Below are 7,254 nucleotides of genomic sequence, written 5' to 3' on the forward strand. Positions count from 1 at the left end.
AACTTAAAATTTATTCTAAATCATCAAATTGATATATTTATCTTCATAAATTTTAATTAGAACAAAGGAAGTCGAGTAATAATGGAGGTCGTGAAGTAGTATAAAAAATTATAGGAGTAACTAAGGCAAATGATTGTAAAAAGATAAAATGAAGATGTAGATTTAAGAATAAGTTAATTGTTTTTACTATTACTTAAAATTATTTTTTATTTTAAGTCATATCATTAAATTATTTACTAAATATACTTAATTTACTCAACAACATAAATTAAGTTATTAAGTCACTTTAATTTATTAAGCTTGTTTACCAAACACCAAATAATTTTAAATTTTAATTATATTTTTTTTTTTAAAAAAACTTCATGATAAAATTAAATATAAAAATCATTTTCTTTTTCTTTCCTTAATACTTTTCAGTCTAATCATATCCCGTAGGTTTTCTTGTGGTGATGGAATAGGTCGCAAGTTTTTTTAAAATGTTAAAAAGATAAAGGTTCTAATTTGAGAGGGTTGGAGAGCTCTAACTCGGAAGGTTGGATGGGACAGTGACTTTATGTGGCATAGTATTGATTAAGTTTATAGATTTGAAATTCCATATAATTTCTAGTCACTAAAATGGTTTACAAAATCTAATTTTACTTTATATATTATGCCTAAAATATTTATGTGTTCATAATTTATTTTTATATGCTAGTTAAAGTAATTCAACTTATTTTAACCCTTAAATCTTCAACATATCACCATGCTTCAATTAAATAATTAAGTTTTTGTAATTTCTTTGTATTTATGGAGAGTGTTGATTTATTCTCATAATATGTTTATGCTCTTAAATTTTTACTTTTAATTTAATAGACCAAACATGACCTCAATTTGTAAGTATCACATTTGCAAATTATTTATATTCTTTGATTAAATTAGTTTTTATAACTTTTTTTTTTGTAACTATTAAAAAGATAAACTTTTTATATTAGACAAGATAGGAAGATGTGTACATAATTTATCTTCCTAGAATCTTGATTCAACGAATCCATCTATTTTGACAACGAGACATAAGCTAGGAAGGTTCATTATTGGACCAAATAAATTCGGCCAATCAACAAGTAAATTCTTCTAAAACATATATATAGATATCAACTACCAAATTAAATAATTTTAACATGAAAGTTCCAAGAACTTCAAAGTTGTTATTTTATGCCCAACTATTAAAAAGTCAAATTTTACCAACAAAATTTTATATATATATATGTATATAATTTAAAAAATTCAAACAGTGGAATTAATTAAATGGTTGACTTCCTAATAGATATTAATTAGGTAAGTATGAATATGAGTTAGTGGTGACGAGGTTGGGCAATTTTGACTAGTAAAAGTCCTCTTCAGAGGGAGTTTAAAAGGATGATCAAACTTAATTTCTTCCACGATTCGTAGTTATCCCTGATTCTTCTCAGGCAGAAATATAGCAATACCAGCAAGCAGCTACGGCGGATGTACCATCTTTCCTCCAACCAATAGCAGATGCCCTTCTTGAAACAAGCATCAGCCCTCCTCGCCATGGATTGTCGTCAAGCTCTCAACATCAACGCTCGTTGAATTCTGAGCGTGTACAGTCGTCCAGCCCCCAGCCTGTACTGAGGTCAAGCAGCAACACACAGCAAGTAGCAGGCATTCCGGGTCAAAGACCGTCCGGCCTTTCTCCTGAATCACCATTTGCCCGAACTACGCAGAGAAGTATTGGAATGGATCCTCAAAATTCAAAAGAACCATTTGCACGAAGGACACAGAACAGGACTCGAATGAATCCTACTCAACACTCATCGAACCCTTTTGCACGAACTACACAGCATAGGACTCCAACGAATCCTACTCGATTCTCATCGGGCCCTTTTGCACGAACTACACAGCAAAGGACTCCAACGAATCCTACTCAATACACATCGGGCCCTTTTTCACGAACCACACAGCGTAGGACTCCAACGAGTACTACTCAATACACATCGAGCCCTTTTGCACGCACTACACAGCATAGGACTCCAACGAATCCTACTCAATACTCATCGAGCCCTTTTGCACGATCTACACAGAATGGGACTCTGACCAATCCTACTCAAGACTTATCGCACCCTTCTGCACGAACTACACAGAATAGGACTGCAACGAATCCTACTCAATACTCATCGAGTTCTTCTGCGAGTAGGACTCTAACGGATCCTACTCAATACTCATCGACCTCTTCTGCGAATAGGACACTAACGAATCCTACTCAATACTCATCGACCTCTTCTGCACGAACTACATGGAATAGGACTCCAACGAGTCCTAGTCAATACTCATCGACCTCTTCTGCACGAACTACATGGAATAGGACTCCAACGAGTACTAGTCAATACTCATCGACCTCTTCTGCACGAACTACAAGGAATAGGACTCCAACGAGTCCTAGTCAATACTCATCGACCTCTTCTGCACGAACTACATGGAATAGGACCCCAACGAGTCCTAGTCAATACACATCGACCTCTTCTGCACGAACTACACAGAATAGGACTCCAACGAATCCTATTCAATACTCATCGAACTCTTCTGCACGAACTACACAGAATAGGACTCCAACGAATCCTACTCAATACTCATCGGGCCCTTCTGCACGAACTACACAGAGTAGAACTCGAAACAATTCTACTGGATAATCATTGAGCCCTTTTGCAGGGAGCAGACAAACTCATTGATGTTTGGGTAGTTTTAAGGTATTTTGCAGTTTTGAGGTGCTATTGTGTAGTTTTGATGTGTTGTTCTTTGCGTACGAATTTTGGAATGTTGTTTTATGATTGAACTAAAGTGTAAGTCTGCTTCCTTCTTCCTTGGTCACTTTCTTTGTTGTTAGAATGAGTGCCTCAAGTTTATTTGGTTTTTCCTAAAATCTAAAAGTCTTCTTCTTGATGATTAATTAGCCAGTGTTTGTTGAATTTTTGTTTTCAATTTTTGTAATTTCTTTGTATTTATGGAGAGTGTTGATTTCTTCTCATAATATGTTTATGCTCTTAAATTTTTACTTTTAATTTAATAGCCCAAACATGACCTCAATTTTTAAGTATCACATTTGCAAATTATTTATATTCTTTGATTAAATTAGTTTTTATAACTTTTTGTTTTTTTTTTTTTTTTTTTGTGACTATTAAAACGATAAACTTTTTATATTAGACAAGATAGGAAGATGTATACATAATTTCTGTTCCTAGAATCTTGATTCAACGAGTCCATCTAGAGCATAAGCTAGGAAGGTTCATTATTGGACCAAATAAATTCGGGCAATCAACAAGTAAATTCTTCTAGAGCATATATATAGATATCAACTACAAATGAAAGATACATAAATTCAACTACCAAATTAAATAATTTTAACATGAAAGTGTCAAGAACTTCAAAGTTGTTATTTTATACCCAACTATTAAAAAGTCAAATTTTACCAACAAAATTTTATATATATATAATTTAAAAAATTCAAACAGTGGAATTAATTAAATGGTTCACTTCCTAATAGATATTAATTAGGTAAGTATGAATATGAGTTAGTGGTGAAGAGGTTGGGCAGTTTTGACTAGTAAAAGTCCTCTTCAGAGGGAGTTTAAAAGGATGATCAAGCTTTCTTCCACGCTTTGTAGTTATCCCTGTGTAGACCCCCCTTAAGAGAGCAAAGACAATTAGTTTGTTTTTAAGGGATTTTTGTTGGCATGGGAAAGATAATGTCTTGCCACCTGGAGGAGCTGGCGACACCTCGGATGAGTGAGTGGAGGGGCCCCTTTTCTGCTGTGAGGAGACTGCATCAGACGAGACAAGAGACGTGGGCAGCCAGGAGGGTGGTTGCAAGCCCATGCTTGCTGATGTGATGAATAGGAAATGGAGGGTTGGCTTGAAAAAGAAGACACCAATAGGGGAAGACAGGGATCTGGGGAGTAGGAGAGCTGTATGTTGGGAGAGCAGAGGAAGATAGCTGGACGGTTTCATTGGCATTGGAGGTGGATTTAAGGAGTTTGAAGCTGAACAGGGCTTTACGGGAGAAAGGTATTCTCAGGTATGAATGCAACAGGTTTATTGAATTTGGATCCTTGCTATCCCCCTGCATTTTCTTGTTGATATTTTGGATATTTGTTGTTCCGCTTGAGGTGGATTGTTGCTTGTTGAGTTATAACCTTGAATTCATGCTTGCTATGGTCAATCTTGATGTGCTCTGTTTCTATTGTGATTGTGAAATGCCCGGGAACCTCTCTAATATTTGCATTTGATGTTGTTTTTCTCACTTAATAGGAAGGTTCACTGATGATTCGTGATGTGAAGCCTCCTTTGAGAACCCTTCTATTTGTTTTCTTCTATGCTCTGTTTTTCATGCTTTTTTTTTTTTTTTTTTTTTAATTTTTTTTTTTTTATTGTTGAGGCCACCTCTATTCCTGGATCGTATTTGTTATATGGACTGTGAGAGAGAGGGAATTATTCGTTAGAATGGGGAGGTGAGTTAGCACTATTGGTTCAGATGCCCAAGTGAGGCCAAGTTTTGGGTTTGGTCGGAACTAATGGCATTGGAAAATCTACTGTCCCGGTGTTCCGAAGTGGACCAGAGATTGAGCTTGTTTTCCTACATGGTGGATTCTGGAAATACAACACCGCACCTTCTAATATTTTTCCTTTAAGTGAGGATATCATGGATGCCAAGAACCAAAATTTGAAGTCATGATCCGTGAAAAACAAGAACACAACCCAGCATATAGTTTCCTCTTTGGTGGTGAGGGGCATAATTATTATCGATATAAGCTTTGGTTATCTACACGATCCTCAACTGCTGCTGGGGTTTCGGCTTCAATGTTGGGCACGCCTCAAATGCATCAACAACCTTCGTATCTACCGTTTTATGGCCAGTAGCAGCAGCGTCCTCGGCCTTTCCTAGGAGATGCATGGTCGACCAGATTTTGATCCCTCATCCAAATCCTTCAAGGGTCTGTCTGGACCACTTCCATCTGATGTTGCTGTGGGGCTGAGTAAGGTTCTGAACAATCTCATTGTTATATTTATATAAATATATATAATTGTTGGTTAAAAATAAAGTGTAAGAAGAGTTACACTTTTGAAAAATAACTTTTGAAAATAAAGTGTAAGAAGGGTTACATTTTTAATGTGTGAATTAAACATATGATTAAGTTTTGAAATGTTACAAAACTTGAAAGGTTAAGGAAGACAATGAGTCTTCTCATCTTTGTAACTTTATAAAACCTAAGAGGTTAAGTGTAAGAGAGTTACACATTTGAGATTAAATCATGTTTAATGTGTTAAACATATGATTTAATTTTTGAATGTTACAAAGATGAAGAGATTGAGGAATACAATGGGTTTTTTCTCATCCTTGTAACCATTTTTCAACCCTAAGAGTGCTTTATATGACTTTTCTTCTTTTTGAAATCTTATGCAGAAAAGTGAAAAGGCTTGATCAATCCCAAGACTATTTCCATTAGTTCCCTAAAGATTTCTAGAAGTGGGAGGAAATAGAGTCTTTGGACAAAGTTCCAAGAACTTGTTTGAGTCTTTCTTGTGTTCTTCTTCTTCTTGTTCTTATTTTGTAACTTTGAGAGTTTTATTGTATCAAAGTGAGTATTTGAGAGTGTTTCTTTTCTCCATTGTTTCCATATTTTTACTAACACTCACTGGTACCAAAGAGTCCATTAAAGGTGCCAAGATTTGGTTTATGCAGAGGTCTCCTTTTGCACCAGTTTTGGTTGAGGCACTTAGAAATAGGGTCTTTGCATTGGACGATTCTGAGAGACACTTGCATATAATTTACCTTGCCAATGACATTCTTTTTGACAGCTTGCAAAGGTGGATCAATCCGCATGAATTTGATAATGAGGCCCTAGCATTTAAACCTATCTTAGGTTCCATACTTGCAAGGATGCCCAAGGCGCGTGGGCACCATTTAAACCCAAAATTGCATGGCATGCATGAAATAATTATTTAAGAATGAAAAGTCAAAGACATTTTTTTCTTTTATTGGTGGCATGGGTCCAGTGGCCTCAAGGTGAGTTGTTATTAGTTTTTTCTCCTTTCTCTCACGTGCCATCTTCTTAATTCCACTTAAAAATTTCATTTTTTGAAAATTCTGTAATCAAATATTTCTTCTAAAATTCCAACGTTTCAAATTCATTCATTTTATTTATTTATCTATTTATTTATTTATTTATTTATTACTTTATTTAAGAATATATATATATATATATATATATATATATATATATATATATATATATATACACACACACGTGCCATTTTCAAAATAATCTCGTCAAATTCGATTTTTAAACTTAGTTTACGAAACTTCAAATCTTAATTTTCATTTTCCAAAACTCCAATATTTTAAATTTAATTTTTCAAAATTCAATTCTCGGAATAATTTTCCAAAACTCTAACTTTAAATTTAATTTTTTTTCAAAATTCAAATTTTTAATTTTAATATTCCAAAAATTTCACAATTCCGAATTTAATTTTTAAGATGACACCCTCAAATAAATTTTCGAAACTCCGTTTTCTTTTACATCAAGTCTTCAAAAATTCCGCTATTCACTTTCATTAGTTTAAATATCATTTTTGTTAATTATTATTATTATTTCATATTTATTTATTTACTACCTTCAAAAATATCAATCATTAAAGTTCAATTTCTCAAAAATCCGACTTCCAAATTTAACTTTTCGATCTCAAAAACTCCGCTATTTACTTTCAGTTATTTAATGATTATTTTTGGTATTATTATTATCTCATCCGTTTACTTATTCACTTATCCACTTATTTAAAATCCCCTCTTTAAATAATTTTTCAAAATTTCGATTTTCAAATAATCTCTAAAACCCCAATTTTCAAATAATCTCTAAGACTCCAATTTTCCAATAAATTTCAAAAAAATCCAGTTCTCCATCGAACTGTTTTAATTTATGTTTGGTGATGCATGTGATATGTTTTGTGCTCTTTATTGTGCACTAACCTCTCTTGATAGCGCATTGATCATTTGATGTCAAGGTATGCCCCACTCTCACTTCGATCGTTCTTTGTTGAGTATTTTGATTCTCATATGTGCATGATAGTTTTGGGTATTCATCGTTTTCCTTATTAGATACCATGATTGCTTCATTTTATTAGTAGAGACCCGACTTTAGGGACTTAGAGGGGTACTACGGTCGTTACCGTACCTTCCCGATAAGTAACCTGACCCCCGAACCC

At 34.0% G+C, this 7,254-nt stretch overlaps 1 long non-coding RNA gene across 2 annotated transcripts; it reads left to right on the forward strand.

Moving 5' to 3' along the window:
- The first annotated feature begins 3,608 nt into the window (after window positions 1–3,608).
- Window positions 3,609–5,484, forward strand: LOC117906717. 2 transcript variants are annotated; one of them, XR_004649880.1, is made up of 3 exons: window positions 3,609–4,069; window positions 4,430–5,032; window positions 5,456–5,484. It is a non-coding gene; the product is annotated as an uncharacterized LOC117906717 (long non-coding RNA). The 2 variants fall into 2 exon arrangements; XR_004649881.1 differs by having other exon boundaries at window positions 4,430–5,027; window positions 5,456–5,481.
- Window positions 5,485–7,254: the final 1,770 nt, after the last annotated feature.

This window comes from Vitis riparia, chromosome 2 (assembly GCF_004353265.1).
Source record: "Vitis riparia cultivar Riparia Gloire de Montpellier isolate 1030 chromosome 2, EGFV_Vit.rip_1.0, whole genome shotgun sequence".
NCBI classification, from domain to species: domain Eukaryota; kingdom Viridiplantae; phylum Streptophyta; class Magnoliopsida; order Vitales; family Vitaceae; genus Vitis; species Vitis riparia.